The 26,453-nt window shown below is 40.6% G+C and overlaps 1 protein-coding gene and 1 pseudogene across 5 annotated transcripts in view; both read left to right on the top strand.

Moving 5' to 3' along the window:
* Nucleotides 1–26,453, top strand: part of STARD13 (StAR related lipid transfer domain containing 13) — a 251,605-nt gene that overhangs the window by 90,274 nt on the left and 134,878 nt on the right. The gene's annotated exons all lie outside the window — the stretch shown is intronic.
* LOC119472609 lies at nucleotides 11,227–11,345 on the top strand (annotated as a pseudogene).

Raw genomic sequence — 26,453 nt, 5'->3', positions numbered from 1 at the left:
CCTCTAATAAAGATGGGAAGGACGTGGCTTAGGAGTTCAGAGGAAGAAGTCTTAACTCTTCTTCAAGTTATTAGACTTCCTGAAGGGTCTGATTCTCCATTTATTCAGGAAGTACTTATGTTTTCAAGGGGAAAAGAATCCTGTTTATCAAGTTATTACACTACAGAGAGTTTCAAAATCAAATTTATGAATTCTTTTATGTAAATATTTTGGTATGGTAAATTTTGGTTTCAAATGTAGATAAAAGAAGTCCTAATATCTGGATATTAGTTGATGTACAAAACAGATACATGAAAGGATCTGAATGAATGGATTGGGGGGTAATAGCGGTTCAAAGGGCTGAGTGAGCCCTGAGCTTGGACAGTGGCCAGCCTCTGTCTCAAGAAAGTGTCTACCATGCTTTGAAGTCACAGTTTTGAACCTGTGTTCACAATAACAGATAAAAGTGGATATTTACACTTCCTTGGGCTTAGGATTTGATGACCTCCCCCATAAAATGTGGAGGGCAGTAAAATGAAACTGAAATAGACCTGCCTCCACTGTGGAAGCAGCATTGGCAATGGCTGCCCACTGCGAGCTACGGCCAGCACAGCTCCCAGACCACCAGCTGGAAATCCACCCCTTCCTCTTTCATCACAAATAAGTGTGAAAGATGCTATGATAAGGGGTGGTTTTGAATCTATGGCAAATGTATATTTAAAATTATTTTTACGTTTTAACTATATGGGAGGCAGTTTGATGTAATCATGAAGAACACTGGCTGGAAGCTAGAAAGACCTGGGTTAAAACCCAGGCTCTGCCAGGCCTAGATGTTTGACCATGGACCAGTTATCTAATCCCATAGTGCCTCAGGTTCTTTGTAGAAATTAGACTAATACATCCTGCCTCAAAGGATTGTTATGAGATAATTATATGAGATATTTTAACTGTCTTAATTTTTTTAATTTTTATTTTTTGAGATGAAGACTCACTCTGTCACCCAGGCTGGAGTGCAATGGCACAATCTTGGTTCACTGCCACCTCCACCTCCTGGGTTCAAGCAATTCTCCTGCCTTAGCGTCCTGAATAGCTGGAATTGCAAGCATGCACTACCATGTCCGGCCAATTTTTGTATTTTTAGTAGGGATGAGGTTTCTCCACATTGGCCAGGCTGGTCTTGAACTCCTGACTGCAAGTGATCTTCCCACCTTGGCCTCCCAACATGCTGGGATTACAGGGGAGAGCCACCGCGCCTGGCCGAGAACTGCCTAATTTCTAAGTATTTGGTGAACGGGGTTTTGGCAGTCTTGTTAGTAACGCTTGCTACACGCCTCACGCTGGTGTGCCCACGACTTTATGGTTGAAAGCTGTTGTTTTAAAGATAGAAAGGTGCAAAGCCAGGAAGCGTTATAGGTCCACAGAGTAACTTTATTTCTTAAAACCAAAGATCAAAAACTGTTTACTTTCCTTCTAATGCTAAGAAGCCTTTGCAGGCTCTTTAGAATAAAGCCAGTATTAGTAAGGCTGGAGTAGCATTTACTGTAGAATAAAAAGCTGATGCATTTAAGATGAACTTTGAGAGAAGGTGGGATTGGAGAAGGGAATATCTGTGTATTAGTCCAGCCTCATGCTGCTAATAAAGACATACACAAGACTGAGTAATTTATAAAGGGAAAAGGTTTAATTAACTCACAGTTCCACATGGCTGAGAAGGCCTCATGATCATGGTGGAAGGTGAAGGGGAGGCAAGACATGTCTTACATGGTAGCAGGCAAGAGAGAGCTTGTGCAGGGAAACTCATTTATAAAGCCATCAGATCTTGTTAGACTTATTCACTACCATGAGAACAGTATGGGGGAAGACTCGCCCCATGATTCAGTTACCTCCACCAGGTCCCTCCAAGGACATGTGGGAATTATATGTGGGAATTATAGGAGTTATAGTTCAACATGAGATTTGGGTGGGGACACAGCCAAACCATATTGATCTGGAAGGTCATCATTGCCTAGGAAGGGCCTGCAAAAATAGATATGAATCAAGTTTTAAATTTGTTTTCAGTTCAGGTTAAATTTGGAATATTGGTAATGATTTTTAAACTCAAGCAAGGGTGTTATCACTTATTGGCGATTTCCTAGGCCCAAATGAGCCATGAACAGAGGATTCCTTTGCCCTTGATCTTTTGAGACCTAATAAGAATGCACAAACCACTTTCAGTGCTCTCTTTGCATGACAGGTGTGTAGATGTGATGGAGTCCAGCAATGTAAAAAGAAAGGAAGCATCCCCTACCTGGGGTTGAGATTGCATCAGATTATGGGAACTGACACCAAAGCCAGTGTGAAGTTTAGGAGCGGAGGCATTGCTGAGAGCCCCATTTTGAAGAAGTCCTTTTTATTCCTGTGAACATTCTTGCCCAGTATCCTCCTTATTGATATATGCTTCTCTATTAATTTTTAATTTCTATCAAAATCTCAGAAAAAAGATACTGTTAGTCCCTATGAAAGTAAGGACCATAGAAATCTTACCAGTTTGTTTCTCAAAAGATAATTTTTCTCATCCATTCCCGCATTTATTCAACATTCATTCAGCACCTATTAGAAGCTCGGCAAGACAAGATGTGGGCCTGCCGTCCAGGAGCTTCCATTCTAGCGGAGTCAGGGGAGGAAGGGAAGGAGGTAGAGAGATAATGACAGTACAGGACAGAAGTACAAGGGTAGGCATCAGTGCAAGTGCAAGAGGAGCTCCAGAGTCCACACTTAATGCCTAGGGAAGGCTTCCAAGATTAGGCAATGTTCCTGCTGACTTCTGAAGGAGACAGCGCAGCAAAGATAGAACAAAGGATGTTGTTTTCCAGCAGTCAACAGTGTGGTGTGAAACTCGAAGAACAGAAAGACACTTACAAGAAAAAGATCTCATGTGCTGAAGTCAAGCAGAGTGAGCGAGCGTGGTATGTTTTAGGAAGAGCAAATCAAGGAGAAACCTTGCTTTCTGTATGGAAGCAAACGCCCGGGTAGGTCACTGTGGCTCCAGAACTGACTGTGCATCGCAGAATTCCCTCACGCTGATCCTTGTCATCCTTCTCCAAATCAGCGTGACCATAAAAGGGTATATGGCTCTGTTTAGTCCTTGTGTAAGAAAAACTACACATAAAGATTTAATTGAAAATAATTGCAAGAATGGTTCTCGGAAATATTCCACTACTCTGCATTTAGAAATAGCCTGAAATGTTTTGTAATCCATCCGAGTGCCTTCCAGCCAGAGAGCATGTAAACAATACACACTGAAAAGGCCATTCTTTTTTTCTTTCTTTCTAATCTCCAGCATTGACGATTGCATGGTGTCTTGTGATAATGTGTTTCTGGTCTTCATAGCCATTAAACTATTTCTAAGTTTAATCGAAATCCAATTGAAACCTGTTCTTTTTCACTCTCTGTTGAGAACACAGAACAACTGCTCTCTAGCACATCTATTATTTTTTAAGGAAAATGGTTATGGAAGCATTCACTCCAATCGCATAATATGGGTGGGCAATTGCTTGCTTTAACTATGCCAGATAAAAGATGACCCCCAATTCTCCATGGCAACCAGAATCATTGAGGATAGAGCCAGAGGAAGATGCTTTGTGTAAATTGTGTAGCTAGAAGGAGATTTGCAAATGAGGGGACTCTCACTGGCTTAACCCAAGAAGCTGATAAAAAGAGGAGCTGTCCATTTAAAATGCATCAGAGCCTTATCACATTCATATAAAACAAAATGACTAAATGAAGCAGCTGGAAGATTCTAGTGAGTTTTAATTATCTTTTAATAGCCAAAGGGCTCTTGCCAACACATACTGATAACCTGTCACTTGTTATGTGCCGTATAATCTCCATTTATGAGTCTCAGCTGTTACAAATTGGAAAATATATTTACAGTAATGATCTTTTCTTGTTAAATGCAAATTCCCAGAAATGTTCAAACTGCAAGGTAGCCACACGGCTTTGTTTCTATTACCCTCTTGTGTGGAATTAAAAAGGCTGGTAACACTAAACAAACAATAATAACCAACCTCCTTCTTGTTCATTATTTATGACTCTCATTATGAGTGTAATAATCCCAATTCTTAAAAAGTAAGGGCAAAATAATTCCTGAGGCTTGTAGATTATATTTCTGTAAATTGCTTACAAATCCCTTTTTAATGGGAATCCACACTTTTTTTTCATATCTGCCTGCCGCCTTCTCCTCCTCTCCTTAGATATATCCATCTCAGTGTCTTTGGGCTCCAGGGCTCCAAGGCAGCTGCTGTGGTATCATTCATATTCCCTCTATGTCCCTGTAATTCCTAGAAAGATAGGTAAAGATCCAGGTACAGATATAGATACACCTTTAAATACCATGCTTGGCATTCAGTACATGGGACATCAAATGAGAAAAAGTCTTTCAGAGTTGCTGACCCCTCCTACTTGTCTTCCTGCCTTGACCTCACTAGTATCTCATTTCTCTGCTTCTCTTGACTGTTTTTACCGACTTTGCTAGTGGCTCTTATTCCTCCACCCAGCTCGGTGTTCCCCAAGGTTTAATTCCCATTCATGGTCCTGTTACCAAATTTACGTGGATGGTTACCAGATCTCCATCTGCAGGTCAGACTTTGCACCTTTTTTCCAGTTCTATATGTCAAATGGCCTTAATTGAACATCTCTAATTATATAGTCATGATCACTTCCAGTCAATAAGTTTAACCACTGAATATGTTAACTTTATGTCTGGGAACTTTTCCTATTTTGGTTAGGGCTTAATTTGCTCTGCCTATCTTCTTGAAAAGAAACTTAGTGTCAATTTGTAGCTTTTGTATCTGTATGTAGCGAGACTCTAAGGACTACCATTTTTTTCTTCAAAATACCTTTGAGATCTGGCATAAGGATTAAATTATTCTTTATTTCCACTGCAGACATTGTGGTTCAGATACAGAAACTTGTCTGTTTACTTTCAACTTTAAAAATTTAATATATAAACAAATTATACTTTATGGAAATCTTCATCTGTCCTGCCCATCACCTACACATGGGGTTAGCAGCAACAAGTCAACATTTTTTTGTTTCTGCCGTCTTGTTTGTTAACATGCTTGTCTCCTTTCAGCTTGACTAGGAAGGGTTTTTGCAGCCATTTTGAACTGATTCCAGTTTGTTAAATGCAAAGGCAGTAACAGTTCAGAATTTAAAAGCAGTTCAAAGTTCTATTAAGAAAAAAAACACCCCTGTGATTACCATGGAAACAAAAGCAGATGTTTCAAAAAAATTTTAGAGAAGAAAATGTGCTGCATTGCGGACTTGGGATGAATAGTTTGCTAGCTGCCGAACTGTCGATGTGCTGATGGATTCTGAAGGAACAGGAGTAAATTACAGAACAAGTAAAAACTGTGGGGCCTGGGTGCCCGGTGATCATTTGCAAGAGGGGAGGAAGCGAGGCGGACACAATGGCAACACTGCTGACTGTAGAGCTGGACGAACAGCCTCTTAGCCACCAGCACCTGCAGGAGCCCTCTCAGGAAGGCTGAGCCAGTGAGGGTGCAGACAATGAAATGCACGTCATTGACCTGGGATCGTTTCTTAGGTCCCAGGCCTGTAATACTCTGCACATCAGAGTGGTCACAGCCCAGGGCTGGTGATAGGTTCAAGGCATGTTCAGAACTTAGGACTCCATGAAGCCACATTTGAAAATTCATTTTGAGGATGAATCCGTTTTTTTATTGTTGAGCGTCTACTTGGCTCCTTTAGTATTTCAGTAGGCTTCGTTAATGAACACATTTGGAAAGTGGTCAGATAAAGAGAATCAACTAGGTGTGTATATTTATGTTTTCTATTTTTACTTGGTATAAAAACTGACCTGCATACATGAGCTCTTTCTTTGGTGCTTATGAAGAGTCTTCTACTATCTGTAGACCATCATGATGCGTGTCAGTTTGGGGAAACATACGCAGAAGGGCCAGTAATTAGTGTTAGCTCCTCAACTCACAGTCGGTAGAACTCCTAGAGATCTCTTCCCCGCACAGTTGCAAGCAAAGCTTTGTGTCTGCCGTGAGCCCTCCCCTCCCTGCCCTGGAGGGGTGTGGCAGAGAGGAAGTTAAGGTCAGAGATCTTTTCATGCACAACCCTTGCTTTTTGGGGAGGAACAGGCATTGTTGAGCTTACTCTGGTTCAGCCTGATTTTTTTTTCTGTTTCTAGCAGCCTCATTAGATGTGGCCTTTGTAATAAGAAGAGTAGACTCATCTCTATGAAGAAACTTACCCCCAAGGCTCACTATACTATGAACACCCTCTCTTCTTATTCACCACCCCATCTATTAGGCTGGGGCAGGGTGGACAGGGGTATGGTTGATAGCAACAGGGTGTGCAGGCCCTGGAGGATGGAGTTTGGCCCCAATTGTGGGTGGTTCTCTTTAGAGAGTGGGGAGCTGGATAAATATTTCTCTTAGCTTTGATAATAATAGTGAAAAGTCCTTATCAGCATCCTGAAGGTGAGGATTTATCCATCTCTTACAAGCCAAGAAGAATTGTGACACTGGGGTCCCTCCGAGTAGTATGAATGATACACATCAGCTTACACATCTGTATGAGGCTTTCAACTTTGTTGTATTCACAGTGAAACGGGAGCATTCCCTGGTCCCCCTCACAAGGGTGTGGCTCACCTGTTTGGTCCCTGCAGCTGATCAAACCTCTGAGGGGAGGGGGAGCACACAGATGGACAGGTACAGGAGCCCAAGTGGGCATGTGTTACAGTGTGCCCTTTTAGCCCTGCTATCTGCAGATGGCACGAGTGTTCACCAGCTCAGTGGACCCTCTGCCTTTTCACAAGGGCAGACGGCCAGTGTGACAGCTTTCTGTATCCTGAGCTCCTGTCCAGTGTCCCAGAAGAATCAAGTCACACTCAGACTTGAAGGATGAATGCGGGAGTTTTGTTGAGTGGTGGAGGTAGCTCTCAGTGGAATGGATGGGGAGCCAGAAGAGGGGATAGAGTGGGAACATGATCTTGCCCTGGAGCCTGGCCGTCCAGCAGCCAAACTCGTCTCCCACCGTCCCCAGCCAAACTTCCATCCGCGTTCAGACGTCCTTCTTCTTCTCTCTTTCTCTGCCACGTCCTTCCACGGTTCATTTGCTTGTCTCCTTACTTGCTCATCTGCTTCTGGAGCATGGGGTTCAGGATTTATATGGGTACAGGATAGGAGGCATGGCAGGCCAAAAGGCAACTTTTTGGACGTGAAAACAGAAATGCCTGTTTCCACTTAGGGCTGTAGGTCTTCAGGCTTGAGGGTAGAGCCTTTGCCAGGGAATCACCCCGTTGTACCCAGTGTTTCCCTGTGTCCTGTCCGTATCAACAGAATACTTTCAAATGCTAGAATATAGGCAACAGCTGTGAAGGGACTGAGAGACCTAAAACAATACTCAACAAATCAGTAATAATGAGAACTGGCTGTGCTCACCTCTGTCATATGCACGTGCTCTCTCTCTAGCACTGTTAAACCTATTGTCCTCACTCCCCCTTCTCATATCCACTCTGCTGAGGTGTCTAGCATGTGAAGTGTACAAATTGTCCTCTTTGCACCTGACTTGACCTCATGCTGTGCCTCTGACCTCAGTCTGCTGTGCCACCCACTCCCCCATCAGCCTAGTGTCCATCTGCTGGGGACCAACCAGCCCACTTTGTCTGAGAGTCAATGGTTTCTAGAGACATTAGACTTTCAGGATTAAAATGAGGACCATTCCAGGCAAACTGGGATGGCTGGTCACCCTATGTGTGACAGACTGTGCATCCCAGTGGTGTATCTATTCAATTGCAGCGCTAATACGTTTTACAATTTGATCACCAACTGACAGCACACCTGGAGAGCATGTTCCCCCATGGTCTGTGGCAGGCCTGTTGAAAAACCTTCATTTATGTTTTGTTCATGGCTCATCAAATTTGTTTCCATTCAAGAGAGGCCTTTATTTTTATCCCGTTCAGTCTAGGTAACATCTCTAGATTCATACTGTTTTGAAAGTTCAATTTCAGGCTTTGATGATATGCTTATAGATTGGAGTTACCCTTGACATAAATCAGTAGAATCAACCCCATACCTTGAAGGGGGTCATCGTTGTCTCAGAGGCCACATGAGGCACACACAGCTGTAAAGCTGTCAGCAGAGTGGCCAGGAAGGCAGCCCTGCCCTGATCACTGACCGGCAGCCTTGGCCTTCACAAGAAGGTCCCCTGCGCCCGGCAGCGCTCAGCTAGAGCCCGACAGCCTGCTTAATCTTACAAATAAGTGCTGGGGCCCTTGTTGTGGGTGCAGCCTTCATTTAGTGCCCGACCTAAGTTCTGTATGGATAATTATGTTGTTTGGGATAATTGTGTTTTCCGTGGATGAAATATTTACTGCATATATTCTTTCCAGGCACATTTATACTGTTATATACTTTTGAAAATGGTCTGTATGTTAATATCTATTCTTAATTGCCAGAATTTGAGCTCAAGGGCAAGAATAGTGAATATCACACCATAAATCCATGTTTGAAGGAGAAATACAGCACCTTTTTTTCTATTGAGGTCTAAGAAGTCTTTTAGGAAGTCCAGCTATCCATAGTCATTGCCTTGAGACCATAAAAACTATCCTTTTAGCAGGACTACGGTGATGGTAGGCAAAGAACACACATGGTGTTCTGGAGGCATAAAGGTAGGGCTTTTTTCTGATTCATGGAAATACCACATGATACTAGGATCTGGGTGTTATGGGAAAATTGTTTGGTGGTGACCTTTTTATATGTCCCTAAAATAATCAAAAAATGAAAATTTACTAGATCATCTGTGACATGGGCCCAGGGTCAGTAACTTAGGGAAGCTCGCTTGGCGGGTGATGTGCTCAGCGTCTTCTTTAACCCACCAGCTCTCTAACGTTCTCGAGTAAAGGCAACACATTTTCGTCCTTTACAGCCCTCATCATACCACCTACCGCCACTGTAAAACTTCTGCAACTTGGATTGGATCCAATTTTATTGGAAAAGTACTTTCAGATAAAAATCTTGCTAAGCGATTTGATGTGGGAAAAGTTAGAAAAGTGTCTAAACAAACGTTCTCCTGGATGCAGTCTTCAATTGTGTGATTTCGAGCAATTCCCCCGTAATTCAAGTGAAACACACACCTGCTGGGTCAATACTATTGATAGTGACAAAATTGGTTTTCCTCTGACAGCTTCAACATTATGTTGGAAGCCCTGTGTGTGTGGATCTAAAAGATCTCTATTTATAAAGTGAGAACTGTTCAAAGCTGAAACTGGTTGTTTAGCCCATTTGAAAATATGCAGGAGGGAGGGGCCTGAATATAACCCATAGAGTGAAAATCTTCTCCGTTACTCATTGTGGTTAAATACAAATGACAGATGACTGTTGTGCAGCTATTTCAGTATTGTAAATGGAATGTCTAGCACTCTGTTATCACTGCTCCCAGGGCAGCCTCTTGAAGCCCTTGGACCATCCCAGCCTCACCAAGTTCTCCTCTCCACATTGTCAAAAATAGGCAAGACGTACAGTGTAGCAACCAGAGAGGGATTAAAGGCAGGGAGTTCCAAATAAAGGGCAGCCTCTGAGTTATAAAAGCTACTCACAATTCTAGATGCATCATATATATAACCAGAATAAATTGAGTTAGAAGATGATGATGTTTCCTTTCTAGTGACAGAGGGCCATTTATCATGTAGCAAATATTTAATGTAGTAATGATAGGAATATCTTATTTAATATATGATTATTTTTCATATCTATTTTTTATCTCTAGCCTTTCAGGATGAATAAAGCTCACCATTTTGATTTTCAGGCTTTCCCAGCAGTGTGAAGAAGTAAGGTTTTGCTAGTTTGTTTTGAAAAGGAAGAGAATTTACTTTCAAATTGTGTTCAGGATTAGACGTTATTCGTTTAATGTAAGGAGCAGCCTTAGTTGACAAGCTAAATAGGGTGGTAAATCTGAGGTTTGCAGAGAGCAGGCTTTTAAAATTCCCATCTAACATTAAAAATATATTTCATTATAGCTTACCATCAAGGGAAGGAATAACCCAACATATAGATATGCCCATGCTTTACACAAACAGCCAATTAGACATGTGTATTTTCTTTTGATGAAACGAGAAGCTTTTGGAAATGCAATCATGTGCATCCACTTACTAAGAGTCTACCAGCCTCTTATGTGGGACTGACATAATGATGTCTTGTGCACTTCCTCTTTTAAAATACAAAAATAAATGACACTGAGACCAAAAGCTCTGCAAATTAGTGGCTATTCAGGCTTGATAACTGTACTGAATGCACATGGTTTTCTGATGACGGCCACAGCTGGGGTGGATGAATCATCCTAACCTGGCAGACTGTTTTAGTAAACCTTTCATTTTAATGAAGTGATTCATTTGGAAAGAGGGGCAATGCAGCGAGCATAAGGCCCAGATACTTCCTTCGGCAGCCCGAAACGGCTCAGAGACACAGGATCTTGCCACTTGATCATCCTGGCAACCCTGGGAGTGGAGTGAAGGAATCCCAAGCGTTCTGTCAACCTCAGTGGGTCCTACCTCCTGTAGAACAGATGTTTGTGCAGCATCATCTCCGCTCATGCTCACAACAATCCTCTGAGGTTGATGTTATGATATTTTATAAATAAAAACATGAGGCTCAGAGAAGTTAAATAACGTAATTACAGCTCAGGCATCTTAGATTCTACACTGTATGAGTTGCAGTTCCTTGATCTTATCTTGTTCTCTCTTCTTTCTCTATTTATAATGTCTTCCTTCCCTTCCCCTCCTTATCCTATTCCCATTTCCCCACTCCTTCTATGCTTCCACTTACTCAGAGCATATCGAGCTCCTACACCATGCCATGCCCTGTGCTAAATGCCAGGATCCAGTGGTGAACAAGACAGACATAAGTCTTGTCCTCAAACAGTTTATGGTCTAGCAAACAAGAACAGATATGTGTTCAAATAGAAACTAGGGGGCATGGGAGGAGTGGCAGCACATCTGGAAGGGATGTTTTATAGGACGATAGTAAGTGTATTAGTTGACAGACTGAGAATGTGTAAAGATTTCAACAGAATTGGTCAATGGACCAAAATCACCGGTTGAAATTACACAGAAATAAATGTAAAGCTGCCATTTCATATTATATAAATACAGAACTGGGACCACATGACTTCATAGGGTTCCAGGTGATGTTTAAAGCCTCAGCGATATGAAATAATGCCTTAAAAACAATGCAGTCTGTCTATGGCCATACCACCCTGAATGTGCCTGATCGCACCTGATCTCAGAAGCTAAGCAGGGTCTGGCCTGGTTAGTACTTGGATGGGAGACCACCTGGAAATAGCAGGTGCTGTAGGCTTAAAAAAAAAAAAAAAAGGATGTAGTCTTAGGCTATATCTGTACCAGCATGGGTTCCAAAATGGAGATGCTTGTAATTTCATGTCACATCTGCAACTCTCTGAAGAGCTTTTTTTGTTTTAAGGGAGACATTGGTTACAAGATAGTGAATACTATTTTTGAGAGAATAAGATTCTCCAGAATTATGTATTTCCCTTGGTAGAAAGTGAGAGACACTTAATTCTTATTCATTCCTCTTCCCTAATGAGCTTTCCTATAGGGAACTTTTGGCTTGGCAGATATGAGCTAGGAGGAGATAATTGGCCTCCCAAAGTAGCTGACTTACCTTAACAATACCTGGCAATGTCTAGTGCTCAGAATTTTCAGAGTACTATTCTCCAGATTTTTTTATTGCTATTGCTATTTTAATCTGATTGAGGAAACAAAATAAGTGTGAGTAAAGCTACTGTAAAATAACATAATTAGTTTATGATAGGGCTGGGCACAGTGGCTCACACCTGTAATCCCAACACGTGGGAGGCTGAGACAGGAGGATCACTTGAGCCCAGGAGTTCAAGACCAGCCTGAGCAACATAGCGAGACCCGACCTCTGTAAAAAATCAAAAAAATTAGGCAAGCATGGTGGCAAATGCCTGTAGTTCCAGCTACCCAGGAGGCTGACACGGGACTATTGTTTGAGCCTGGGAGGTAGAGGTTGCAGTGAGCCAAGATAGCACCACCACACTCTAGCCTGGGTGACAGCGTAAGACCCTGTCTCTAAGAAAATAGCTGTTTGTGGCCAGTGATAACCTCTGTATGTCTGTTGATTTGTCTGCTGCGAAATCCTCCTACCATTTAGGAAATGATATAGTGTTCCCAACTGTTTTTTTTTTTTTTCTCATTTTAATTTTTAAAGGTAGCAGTCATTTCAATGTCGTGTAGTATGTCAGCTATTTTTCATGAAGCACACTTGCAGTGGATGCCTTTAACATATAGTACTCATTTATCTTTCTTTATCAGAAATATCTGGCAAGGGGATAAGGGGTTTTCTTTAGTAGAAATGATTTCCCAACTTATTAGTGAAAATAGCTTATTTAAAATTTATTGTTTTATACAAAACTAGATGATCAACTTGCCGTCCTAAAATCTAAGATTAGGGAGCATCAAGCTCATTCAATAAATACGACTAATAATTTAAGATATTGGGTAATCCCGGCATTTTGGGAACACCCAAACACTGAATAAGGGAAAGGATAATGGGGGGTAAGAAATAAAGTGATTAGAGAAGTGGAGGAAGAAGAAAAATAAAAATGTGGGACACAAAAAGGGAAAGAAATGGGAAAAATTTAAAAAAAAAATGCAAAAAAACGAAGGAGAAAAGAAAGACAAAAAACAGGAAAGAGGAATAGAGGGATGGGGGGCAGTGTGGAGTGGGGGTCACTGTATCCAAGGCCAGAGGCCCTGCTGCTCCTTCGCCACCCACCATTCATGTCCAGACCCTAACTGGTAGGTAACGCTAAAAGCCACAGCTCACAAATCTCCGATCATGTGCCCAGGACTGCCACAGACTTCCAGTTTTAAGTAGTGCCCAAAAATTCCTTTGTCATTAAAAGTCTATTAAGTTACATTCCTTTATTCTTCCGTTTTTATCTTCTTTTTTTTTTGGAGAGAAGTTCTCACTCTGTCACCCAGGCTGGAGTGCAGTGGCGTGATTACGGCTCACCACAGCCAGTTGCCACCACAGCCCAGCTAATTTCTTATTTTTTGTAGAAATGAGGTCTCACTGTGTTGCCCAGGCTAGTCTTGAACTCCTGGACTCAAGCAATCCTCCCGCCTTGGCCTCCCAAAGTTCTAGGATTACAGCTGTGAGCCAGCATGCCTGGCCTTCTTCTTCTTAATGATAGCCCTGACTCATTCAAAAGTCAAGACCACAATGGGAATGTAAGTTTAAAATGTTATGTGCCCATTTATTCAAAATTAATATTTGTAGCCCCATTGGGTCTTAAAGTGCAGTAATATAAGGACCCTTAGAAGTTGATGTAAATCACCTACATGAAAACCCCTTTGTGTCAGTGGTCCCCAACTTTGTTAGCACATCAGAATCACCTGGCCAGTTATGAAAACCTGGGGTGTCTGGGCACCTCAGCTGAGAGTGGTGTGAGTTGAGGTCTCAGCTCTGTTATTCTGTAAGCACCTCAGGTGATGGGAAGTTCAGCCAGTGCTGAGAATGGTGCCTTTTGGGTGACAGTAGTAGAGTGAGTGCATCACGGTTCCAGCACCTACTAGAGAAGACCATTCATGTACACATATAACTGGGATATACATATGTAACTGGGATATATATATATAACTGGGATATCTATTATATAGCAAATCGAAAAGGCGTATATACAATAAGTATATAATATATTTGATATTATACTTGATATTATATTTGATGTCTGTTATATATACAGCAAATTATAAAAATATATGATAGAAATATATATTATATCTAATATAATGTATATTAGGCCCCCTGAAAAATGTGATGAAAGACAAACTCCAAAAAATGAGAGGGCACTGGTCATGTGGGGGAGCTGTCCTGGCGACAATGTTGCTGAGGCCTCATGTGGAATTCGTGTCTACCTGTCCATCATCTGAGCACAGTGCTCATCACATTACCCCATCACCTGCTGAATTGACTACGAAGTCCCCACTCTGAGTGCCCCTCCATTCTGACTCTCTACCGCCTGGAATCTTGGCTCCAGACAAACCGAGCAGCACATTATCTTCTGAGCCTTTTCCTCTGAGCCTTTTTCCAGCCAGCCAGCTGTCTGTCTGCCTATCTCTCTCTCTCTCTCTCTCTGTCTCTGTCTTTCTCTTTCCAAGATGAAGCCTCACCCTGTCACCCAGGCCGGAGTGCAGTGGTGTGATCTTGGCTCACTGCAACCTCTGCCTCCTATCCTCCAGGATAGCCCTTGAATCCTGGGTTCAAGCCATTCTCCTGGCTTAGCCTCCTGAGTAGCTGGGTGCACACTCAGCTAATTTTTGTATTTTTAGTAGAGACAGGATTTCACCATGTTGGCCAGGCTGGTCTCGAACTCCTGACCTCAGGTGATCCACCCACCTCCGCCTCCCAAAGTGCTGGAATCACAGGCGTGAGGCACCATGCCCAGCCCAGCCATTCCTTTAAACTGGACCAGTCTATACCTCTCTCCATAACCACACCCTCGCCATTGTCTATTGAAATTTTATTCGTCCTTCAAGGTCCTTCTTTCAAGAAGCAACAGATACAATTCTTTTTGCTGTTGCAATCCCACTGCCTAGCATTTTCTTCTCTCTCTCTCTTAGTTTATCTGTTTTTGTTTTATCATCAATATTTTTATTATATTATTTGTCTAATAAGCTGAGTAAAGGTTTAGAATATCTTCTATATCTTTGGATCCTCTGTTGGACCTACCTAGCATAGTGTTTTACACAGAAACTGCTCAACAAATATTTATTCAATACAATTAATAAAATTTTTAAAAAATATGTTGATTGGGGTGTAAAACCCATTGAAATATGAAACTTAAATTTAAGCAGCTGTGATTGTTGAAACAAATGGCTAGTTTTAGGAGATGCTTTTCTGTTCTTAGACATACAGACTTTGACAAAGGTACAGCCATGAGAAGCTCAGATAGACTAGAGATATGTGTGCATGTCTGGGGAACATTAGGTGCATAGAAAGTGAATAAATAGGCAAAGTTCTAGCCAACCCTGACTTAACGACGGTAGCGCTTTCGTCTTTTGTGAAGCAAGACAGCCACTTACTCATCTTAAGTCACTTCTCCTTATTTCCCCCTGATGCACATGTCTTAAATTATAGCCCTGGGATGTATTATCTCTTGCTTCAAAAGACAGACAAAGCATTTATGTCTATGAACACGGTGCAATTGCCCTCCTACCCACATACTAAAATATGAATTTTAAAATTGCCAAGCTGAGCTTATTCATTACTGTGTTTCTCTGGATAACAGGCCGACCCCATCCTTCCTGCACCCTCCAAATATCCTTACTTGAACAGTAAATAAAATGTAATTGTTGTCCTTAGGCTGTATCATTTTTCTGCCCACAGTAACTATGAGCATACGTTTAAAAGTAGAATCTGGCCTCTTGAATTTACCAGTTAATTTAATCAACTCTCTATAAATCACTTTTTAAAAAAAAGGTCAGGAGGAAGGGAGAATAAAGGAAAAGAAATTTTATTTTAGAAACCAAAATGTATCTGTGCAGCTTTGTTTTCACATGGAAGACAAAGGATCTTTCCAACAGGACGGAATGACAGTTCCACTTATCTTGGCTGCATGGAAATTAGATCAGTAACATATTTTCTGTTGAAGAAGAAACCTTATCTTAGTGGCTACATTTCAGAATCAATCATCTGCATTTCAGTCCTGCCCCTTCTCACAAGCAGGGAACATTATACGATTTGTATGTTTCAATTAGTTTGCCATAAAAAATGAGTAGCTCAAGGGCAAAAGTTTATTACTGGTATCTAGCCATGTTTTCTTCTGCTAAATGACATTCTGAAAGCCTCCATTCTGAGCATAATCACCTTAGGGTACCCATAGACTGTGGCCCCAAATGATTCAATTACAGCTAGAAGCTGTTCTTTCCCGAAGCACAAGTCTTTTGCATTCACAGAATATTTTTTTCTTTAGTAAACATTCCTACAAGGATGTAAGTGCAGATTAAGATTGTGTTCTGTATTCTCATTGTTGTCTTTTTTTCTGTTTACTGTGCTTTTACAAAATGCAGTGTCATGTCTTAGGACAAAGTATCCTCCGTTTACCAGCAGGTTAGTTTATAAATTATTTTATTCACATAGGAAACATTTTCCCTTAGAACCAATAGTAAAGGATGCTGAGTTTCCTGCTGACCCACAAGGACTTATTTAACTCATAGTGAAACTCAGCTCTAAAGTTATAAGAGTTTCCTTTTACTTCTAAGAGAAAAGGAGCCTATGTTTCTAATAATTTGACATGTGTGGGACTGTTCCTGACGTGTGACAGTTTTTTTCCTCCTTGCCAGTGATAAGGAGATTCTTTCTTCCTCTCTTCAGAGACAGCTTAATGTGTTGTATTTGGATGTAGGGATGTTTCAGTTATCTATTGTTACATAAGAAACCAATCCAAACTTAATGGCTGAAAACAACAGTCATCTATTAGTTCACAGTTCTGTATGTTGGCAGTTTGGGCAGGGCTCAACTGGTAAGTTCTTCTGCTTGTTTCACCTTTCTTGGGCAGTGACAGTTCATTGGCAACTTGATGGAGTTTTGTGGCCTAATAGTGCCTCTCTCACATGCCTCGAGGTTGGTTTCAGCTGTCAGCCAGGTTTTCTCTGCATGTGATCTCTTATCCTCAAGGAGGTTAGCCTGGGCTTCTTGTCTCAGAGTTCCAAGAGGCTGAGCATAAAAGCTGAAAGACCTCTTCAGCCCTAGGCTCATCAGTTGCACATCACTTCTGCTTGATTTGTTGGTCAAAACAATTCACATGGCCAAACCCATATTCGAGGACTCCTGTTGATGAGAGGAGCAGCAAGGCTAAATTTCAAAGAGACACAGAGATGTGAGGAATTATCGCAGCAGCAGTCTCTGTAAAAAGTCTGCTAGAGGAGTGGGGTGAGTGGTGACAGGTGACAAGTGGTGAAAGGAGTGAGAGGGTGACTGATAACTTTGAGGTTTAGAGGACCTGAATTCCAGTGTTGCTGTACTGTTTCCTGGTAATGTGACCTTGGAAAAATTATTTACCTATCCAAGCTTTAGTTTCATATCTTTTGAGAATAATTCCTCATCCACAGAGAACTTACTAACTCTCCTTCTTCACCTCCCCCATCCTGATTTGCAGATTTCATGGTATTGGCATTCCCAGATTAAGGTACAAATTGAGCATCCCCAATCCAAAACTCCAAAATCTGGAATTCTCCAATGAGCATTTCCTTTGAACATCATGTTGGCACTCAAAATGTTTCAGATTTTAGAGCATTTTGGATAATGCAAATATTCCACACACACACACACACACACACAAATCTGAAATACTTCTGGTCCCAAGCATTTCAGCTAAGGGATACTTAACCTGTATTCTCATCCAAATAAGTGCCCAAGTTAGGGACCTGGGAGCGATACACTCCCTTACTCTCATCTCACTCTTAGCCATTGGTTCCTGCTTTTCACCTTTAAACCTGTGCTTAAATACCTTAGATGTGCCATGCTTGGGCTTAACAGTTAAGCAAGGCTGACGTGGTTCCAAAGAACTCACACTCCACTGATAATATGAGAGTCTCCAAGTTCTATGAATGAAAGAAGATGTTGTGAGCAATAGTAAGGGCCCTGGGGACCATTTTTGCCTACCCATCTCCATGGCACCCCACTCAGTCCAGGCCACCATTATCCCTGGCCGGCCACAAGTGTCTCAGCCATGCGGATTCCCTGTACTTTACGGTTCATCCTTCGCACTGTTGCTAGAGGTATCATTTTGAAGAAAAAAATATTAATTCCATACCTGAAAATCCCTATGACTCATAGGATTAAATCTGAACTCCTCCAGGTGGCATAAGAGGCCCTTCACTCTAGGCTGTGGTGTAGCCCTCCCCATACCCAGGTACCCTTCATCCTTAGGAGCTACACTCCCCACAGGTCCTAGGATTGGTCATACGCTGGCAGGAATCTGTGCCTTCACTTCAGGAAAGTCTTTACTCTGAAATGCCTCTCTTTGATGCCTACCATTCACCCTTCCACACTCCAACATTTCTATTTACTTTTGTACTTTAGAGCTTTAGAACATGTAAGTGCTCAATAAACTTTGAATGAATGTCTGTGGTATTTAAAGGAGGGATAGCTGAGTGTGGTAGACCAAAGAGTACCATGAGGAAGAAAAGGAGGTACATTGTGCTATGGATTGGGGGCTAGGGATAGAATGAGGGAGCCGTCCTTGGCAAAACAGCAGTGGAGTGGGAATAGGAATTCCTGTAGCCACATCATGCAGGAAGGAGAGTTGTGATGGTGAGGTATTTTCTGAGGTTGAATACATGCTTGCAGAAGCCAGCAGTTTGGAAGAGACTGGGCTTGTTTTTGTTGTACAGTGAGCAGTAATATATATCTGCTAACTTATAGGAATTGCTCGGAAACTCTAAGAACAGAAAAACAAGGACATACAGCTAAACCTTGAAATACATCAGACTCAATACATAGTAAAGAAAAGGTGATTTTCAAATAGTTTTAATCATAAAACTATTAACTCCATACTATTTAATTCAATTTTATTTTCCATTTATATATATAGGACTGAAATTGCCTAGAAAATACATTTGATTCAGAACAAAAACTGCTTTATCATAGTTTTTGTTGTACTTTAACATTAATAAAAATGCAGTTTTTATTTTTTATTAATAAAAACTGCATTAATAAAAATTTACAGTTTTATTCTATTGTACTATAGTAATGCTGAAGATCCAAGTTATTTCTTAGCCAGATTTTAAACATTCATTAGGTACCTTTTACTCATTCCATTGCTTCTATCTTTATTGACCTCCATTAGTGCTAAGAATTAACTTAGATCTACTTTCTATGAATAGAGGTCTGTTTTGACACTTAATTGATTGTAGAAATCAATGGCCCTAAAATAGTTTACAAAACAACTTCATACCCATAAGCTCATGGAATCCTCACAACAAATTCATAAATATGACAGAACACAGTTTACTCATTTATAATACAATCTTAATAATTGCACCCTACACAAGACATCCGACTTGGGAAGTGATAAATGAAAGTATCTCTCTTTGCAGATAACATGATCTTAGATGTAGAAAACCATAAAGACTCCACCAAAAATGGTTAGAACTAATAAGCAAATTCAGCAAAGTTGCATGATACAAAACCAACATGTAAACATTAGTTGCATTGCTATACATAAACAATCTGAAAATGAAATGAAGAAAACAGTAGCACTTATAATATTATCAAAAGGGAATAAGGATACTTAAGGATAAAATACTTAAGGATAAACTTAACCAAAGAGGCAAAAGACTTGAAAACTGTAGACACTGCTGAAAGAAATTAAAGATACAAGTAAGTGGAAGGACATCTCATACCATGGATTAGAAGACAATATTTTTAAAATGTTTATGCTACTCAAAGTGATCTAGAGATTCAATGCAATACCTATCAAAATCCCAGTGGCATTTTTCACTTTGCAGAAGTAGAAAAACATTCTAAAATTAACATGGGATCCCAAAGGACCCTGAATAGCCAAAACAATCTCGAAAGGAACAAAGTTGGAACCCTCATATTTTGCATATTACTAAGCTTCAGTAAGCAAAACAATATGATACTGGCATAAAGATAGACAAATGGAACAATGAAACAGAATAGAGAGACAAGAAACCCTCGTGTATACAGTCAAATGATCTTCAACAAGCCCATTAAGACTACATTAAAAAAAAAAAAGGTAGTCTCCTCAATAAATGTGAAAACTGGATACTTACATACCAGTAAATGAAGTTGGATCCTTCCCTTATGCCACATATAAAAATAACCAAAATGGGTAAAATATCTGAATGTAAGACCTGAAAACTATAAAATTTCTAGAAGAAAACAGGAGAAAAGCTTAATGACATTGGATTTGGCAATAATTTATTGGATATGACATGAAACACAGGCAGCAAAAGCAAAAATAGACAAATGGGACTACATCTAACTTAAAAACTTCTGCACAGCAAAGGAAACAGTCGAGTGAAAAAGCATCCTATGGAATGGAAGAAAATATCTGCAAACCATGCATCAGATAAACGGTTAATATCTAGAATATATAAGAACTTCTACAACTTAACAACAACAACACAAACAAATTACCTGATTTTTAAAAATGTGTTAAAGACTCGAATAGATATTTCTTCAGTGAAGATATACAAATGGCCAAGAAGCATATGAAAAGATTCTTGGTATTACTAATCATCAGGAAAATGCAAATCAAAACCACATTGACATACCACCTCATACCCATAGGGATGGTCATTATCACAAACAAACAAACAACAAAATAAGAAGTATTGGTAATGATGTGGCGACACTGGAACACTTATGTACTGTTGATAGGAATATAAAAGAGTGCAGCCACTATGGAAAACAGAACGGAGGTTTCTAAAAGAAGTGTAAATAGAATTACCATATGATCCAGCAATTCTACTTCTTAGTATATATCTAAAAGGATTAAAGCCAAGAGCTCAAAGAGATTTGCACCCCAAGTTCATTGTTATGTTAGTCACACTGGCCAAGAGGTAAAACCAACCTAAATGTCCAGTGATGAGTGAAAGCATGAAGAAAATGTGGCATATACATAACATGGAATATTATTTAGCCTTTAAAAAGAAGGAAATCTTGTTATATGCTACAGCCTGTGTGAACCTTGAAGACATTATGCTTGGTGAAATAAGCCAATCACAAAAAGATAAATTTGGCATGATTCCACTTACATGAAGTATCCAAAGAAGTAAAACTCATAGATATAGAAAGTCAAATGATGATTGTCAGTAGTTGGGGCGAGGGGGAAATGGGGGTGAGGGTTGTTCCTTAACTGGTATAGAATTTCAGTTTTACAAGATGAAAAAGATCTGGAGATCCATTTCACAACAGTGTGCATAGAGAAAACACTAATGTGTTACCTCTTAACACATTACGCAGTTATTTTTTATCACTTAAAAATTGTTAAGATGGTAAATTTTGTCGTGTTTTTTACCACAATAAAAAGATCATACTACTTCATGTAGATATCATAGGATTACAGAGACAATGTATATGAAGGACTTGACTCATAATATACACTTACATGTTAGCTATTATTATTGCTACAAATTAATCAACTCAAGCCTAAGGATGATAAGTGACTTTCTCAAGTTTCCACAACTACTAAATGGCAGCACTGGACCGTCAAGTCAGGTTTTCTTACTCTTAAGCTCCTAGATTTTCTACTGTTCCTTGCTTCCTAAAACTGAAACTTTCTTCCATATGGCAAAAATTTACACCCTGGGATCCCCAACCAAAATTTCAAAATCACTAGTCTGTTTCTTACTAAACATACTCATAAAATAGACGATCTACTTTTAAGGATACACTGTTTTTCTAATGCAAACCTTTTTATCACTCACTTTACTTTTTGGGAGGGTATATATTCATTTTCCCCAAATCTTTCACTTTATTTGACCCCATCTTTATTCCAATCTCTTGGGCTGCCCTTCTTAATCCATTACAGTGCCTTAGAACAAGCGGATCTTTAGTTTTTAACTATTAAATAAATCTTTAGTCTTGACATCTGGCTTTGCCATTGAAACTAGCCAGGGAGTTGGACCAACGAAGAAAAAAACCCAAGGGAGTGAGGTTATGTCTGTTGTGTTCAGCGTTGAATTCTCAGGGCTTTATGTGGTGCTGTATTAATGGATGAGTAAGGAAAAGAAAGGTAAGTGCTATCTAAAAGAGAGTCTTGGATTATCTGAGCGGGAAAATAATCCAAGGTCACCTATAACTACTCAGTGGAAGAGCTAGTCTCAAAATATATTTCTACCTAGTATGGCCCCACTCATAAGTGATACTGATCAGTTACTCTCTATGGTTTACATAAGATGTGTTCTTGAAAGATATAATCTTGCCTATCTCTTTTTATAAAGACAGTGATGAAACATTTCTTTGAATCTGGCATACTCTTGGTTTTGATCACCAGGTGAAATGTTTCATTTGATTCTAAGCCATAAAGACTCTTTTCAACCCAATTGCTATAGTTTAAAGGCAAAAATCATTTCAAAGGAAATATGGTGTTTCTCACAGCATCAGTAGAGATTGTGTCAAACTTTTCCTTACAATTTTTGACAAATGTAGTCCAATGGGCGTAGGGATGGTGGTGAGGGGGGAAATGGGAAATTTTTGATCGAGGGATCACACTGATGGGTGGTAGGATCCAGAAATGTCTTTTCTAGCACCAGTTAGAATTAACTGGAGAAGCAAGATGCTGGAGGCAGGAAGACCAGAAAAAGAGTTGATTGCAGTAGTTCATGTGGGAAGTGAGGCTACTGCAAAGCAGGTCAGTGACAGTAACAAAAAGGAGGAATAAGATGTTATAATTGGAGACTCGTTGACCTGCTTGAAGGCAGGACCCAAGCCTTCGATTTGCAGCACTAACACAATGCCTTCTTGCCGGCAGGTACTCAATCTATAGATGTTTTATCAATTTATGAACTGATTGAAAGTGAGGCCAAGGAAAAACAAGGATTGCAGCATGACTTCATATTTAACTTTTTTTCCTAGCTAGCTAAGAGTGATGGCTCCTTTAAGAAGTTAGAAATCTGGAACTGGGATATTGAAAGAGGACAAGAGTGAAGTTCCAGGAGAAATGCAGAGTGCAGAAAGAGATTAGGTTACGACTAAGAGAAAGCTGAATTCCTTCACATGGATGAGAGTGTAGAGGGCTGCTATGGGAAGAAAAGAGAAAAGGTTACTGTGCAGATCTTTGGGGAAAGCATATATATTAGAAGAGGAATAAAGAAGAAAATTGAGCTGTGAAAACCAAAAGTAATTCAGTAAAGGTATATATTCAAGGCAAGAAAGAATTTCAGGAAGGAATCAGTGGTCAAAAAGTATCAAACTCTGTAGAGGAGACTGAAATGTTTAAGAGAAGGTAATGAATTTATATCGACCTCAGAAGATAACTATAATTTAATTCCTAAAAGTAATACATTCAGTAACACAACAACATTGAAGAAAGCTATTGAGTAGCTATTGTGAGCCAGAGTGGTTGTAATGTGCAGTCCTCACCATCCTCAAGAGTTGAAGACCTGTTGATTCCTGCTGTCACCTCAAGGTCTAGCACTGACACCATTCCAGCATCAGAGGACTCAAGATAATAAAGATTTCTCTTCCCCTATATCCACAGAGATGCACTTTTCTGACCAGCTTCCTTATACTCAGCATTAGACCACCATATTGCCAAGGAAACGGGGGGATGCCAAGGAAGATTGTTGCTGAAAGCTTCTGATTTAGCGCTCCAAAGTTTGGAAATCTCTGCATATGTACAAAGGCTTAAGGGGATTAACCAGGATGAAAAACTGAGGTCTGCTGTTCAGCACAGATTTTCCTCAAAATCTCTAACACTCACACAACCGTGCATTTTCACTGAGCCCAGGGGCCTCGCACCTTGTCCTTCCTTATTCCTCTCCACAGAAACACAAGATGTGTGAGGAGTGTCCTGCTTGCTACCAAGTCAGAAGAGAAGGCAAATTTGATTCTTGCCAAAGATCTTGGATCATGCCTTACTGGCCAGCCATAAAATCTGTCTTCTGAAAGAAATGATATGATTCATTCTCAGCAATCTGAAGCATTCAATACTAGAGTGATTCAATCTTCAAAAATCAAAAGGCACTTTGAGTTCCCCACAATGCCAAAGAGAAAGCACAAATTACTCACAATTTGTAATGAAAACGGTACGTTTTCGTACTTTTAGGAGACTACAATGAGCTATAAGGCAGCAAGATATAGGCATTATGTATTTATGTGAACTGATTCAGCGGGTGGGTTTTTTTTTTTTTTTTTTTGCCCCTAGTTGGGTCATTTCTGTACTTTCCCATTCAGACTGTGAGATTGGCCTGATGTTAGTTTATCCATGGAACATCCCCTGCCCAAACACACCTGCTGCTCTAGTAAATGTGCTAATCACCTGGAAGCCTGGTCAAAGCACAGATCACTGTGCCCCACCCACAGAGTTTCTGATTTAAGAAGTCTGGAGTGGACCCAAGAATTTGCATTTGTAGCAAGTTCTCATGTCAGAGACATGGCTTACTGGCCAGCCATAAATTCCGTCTTCTGAAAGAAATGATATGATTGACTCTCAGAGACATGAGAACTCCTTGCCTCACGGTGTCCTCAAGGCGTCAGGAGTTTTTACACAGTGCCCTTTGACAGGGCCACCAGATTTTTCTGGTAGCTCTGTTTCTAGGCCAAAAAAAAAAAAAAAGTAGCAGTTGCATTTATTAACTACATGAGCCGAAACACCTGAAGTATTTATGCCATAACAACTTAGCAGCTATTTTTTAAAACACTTTTACATTGAAAGAAAAATAACATTTTATTTCATTAATACTAACCACAATTACTTAATAATGAGATATCTGCACTGGCTGGACACTGCACTGTCTCTCAAACCTGGGAATCAGATGGGCTGTTGCCAGCCTTATTTTCTGTTCCACGTTGATTTTCATGGAGCACCTGCGTTTTATCACAGCATCTGCCAAAAATCCAGCTAGATATGGCTTCATGGAAAGGAATGTTGTGGACAGGACCTCATGTTGAAAGCATGAACTACTTTGGACTAGTAGTTTGCCCAACGTCTGACAGATGTCCAGTGTTGCTTGTGAGCCTCTCGGAAATTTTAAAAATATCCCAGGCCTCCTGTATGAGTTTGTTACAGTGTCCCAGAGTGCCCTGGGGCACATTTTAGGAACTGGGGGCTCAAGCATTCCTGATGCTTGTTTGAAGATGTCACTTTGAAAACCACTGTACTAATGGCTCCAAGAGAGCAGAGGAAGGAGTTTTCTGAATGTTTTTTTACATTTTCTGTGACAATATGTAAGATCCTTAAAATATTGAAAAGGAATAAATGCAGAGAAATACATACAAATTCACTGCTAATGACTTTTTATTTCTATGGCAGAAGAACCAGATATGGGAGAAATTAGAGAAGGGATAGAAACATCAAAAGGAGTTGTGTGCCATCATTGTTATGAATAATTTACAAAGCAATTTTTATAACCTTTTTAAGTCATAACTAATTAAACCTGGCAATCCCAGTGAGCCAGGTAACAATTATTTTCCATCCTTTACACACAGGAAACTGATATATAAGATTAGGTGACTTGCCTCAGGCCAAAGGAGGCAGAATGCTAAAATCACAGTATTTTCGCTTTCATCAAAAAAGGTTACAAGAAACTGGACTATCATTTCATATCATCAAAAAAGTCTCTCAAACTTCATCGTTAATTTTCAGGAAAATCCTGGAAGGTGGGTGAACATCAAGTAGCGCCATTTTCCTAATGAGAACTCATGGCCGTTGTGGCCGTGTGGGAGGGGAATGTCAGTGAAGCATTTGAGAGAGCTCCTGAGTGGAAGAGAGAAGATGGCATGATGAGTGCGAAGACACAGACTTACAGAGAGAGGAAGGCTGGTTGTTACCTTTGAAAATAGCTGGGACTCAGTTCCTGTATCCTCAGGAGCATTTTCTCAAAAGAACAAAATTCAAAGCCACTTGAGGACAAAGGGACAGAAAACTCAGCTTATGACCAGAAAAGTAGGCACCAGTCAGTAGTTCTCCATCTCAAGGGGTAGATGTTCTGCATCTGTTTGATGAAATCATTACTGGAACCAAGAGGTTCAAGAGAGCCTATTCAGACATAGCCAGCCTAGCATGTTTTTCTATTTGTACATATGCGTGTAAGCCACATGTGTGCACAAATATGATCATACATATCTTTGGCACATCCACAGTGCCTGGGACAGTGAGGGCCTGGTGTATTTGATGAAGGATTTTTCTTGCCTCCTTCACTGGACTTGTAGAAGGGGCACCCCATCTACTCAGTCTGCCATGCTCAACCCCTTGCAGGAAGGAGCATGTGGGCAGACAAGTGCAGGATCCGGCTGGCTGCTCCAGGTGCTGACACAGGAGCAACCTCCATGCAGGGCCTGTGTCCAGACCAGGCATGTCACCTCAAGGGGAATGCAGCATCACTCAGGTGAGGATGCCTGTAACCCCAAAGCCACAGAGGGGGTGTTACAGTGCTCCTTTAGTCCTGCCATCTGCAGATTTGTGTTAACAGCTCAGTTGCCCCCTTGCCTCCTTGTGTGGGGTGGCTGCTCTGCCAGCAAGGGCAACGAGCTGATGTGACAGCCTTTCTGGGTACCCACACTTGATGGGTCCTGAGCTCTTGTCCAGGATCCAAGACTAATGAGATCACACAGACAGTTGAAGGTTGGTGAAGGCAGAGAATTTTATTGAGCAATGGAAGTGGCTCTCAGTGGAGAGGGGAGCTGGAGAGGGGATGGAAGGGCAGGTCATCTTCTCTGAAGTCA

Source organism: Cebus imitator, unplaced genomic scaffold (genome assembly GCF_001604975.1).
Source record: "Cebus imitator isolate Cc_AM_T3 unplaced genomic scaffold, Cebus_imitator-1.0 Scaffold108, whole genome shotgun sequence".
NCBI classification, from domain to species: Eukaryota; Metazoa; Chordata; class Mammalia; order Primates; family Cebidae; genus Cebus; species Cebus imitator.
The sequence above is the reverse complement of the archived record's forward strand: the minus strand, read 5'-3'. Positions and strand labels throughout refer to the sequence as shown.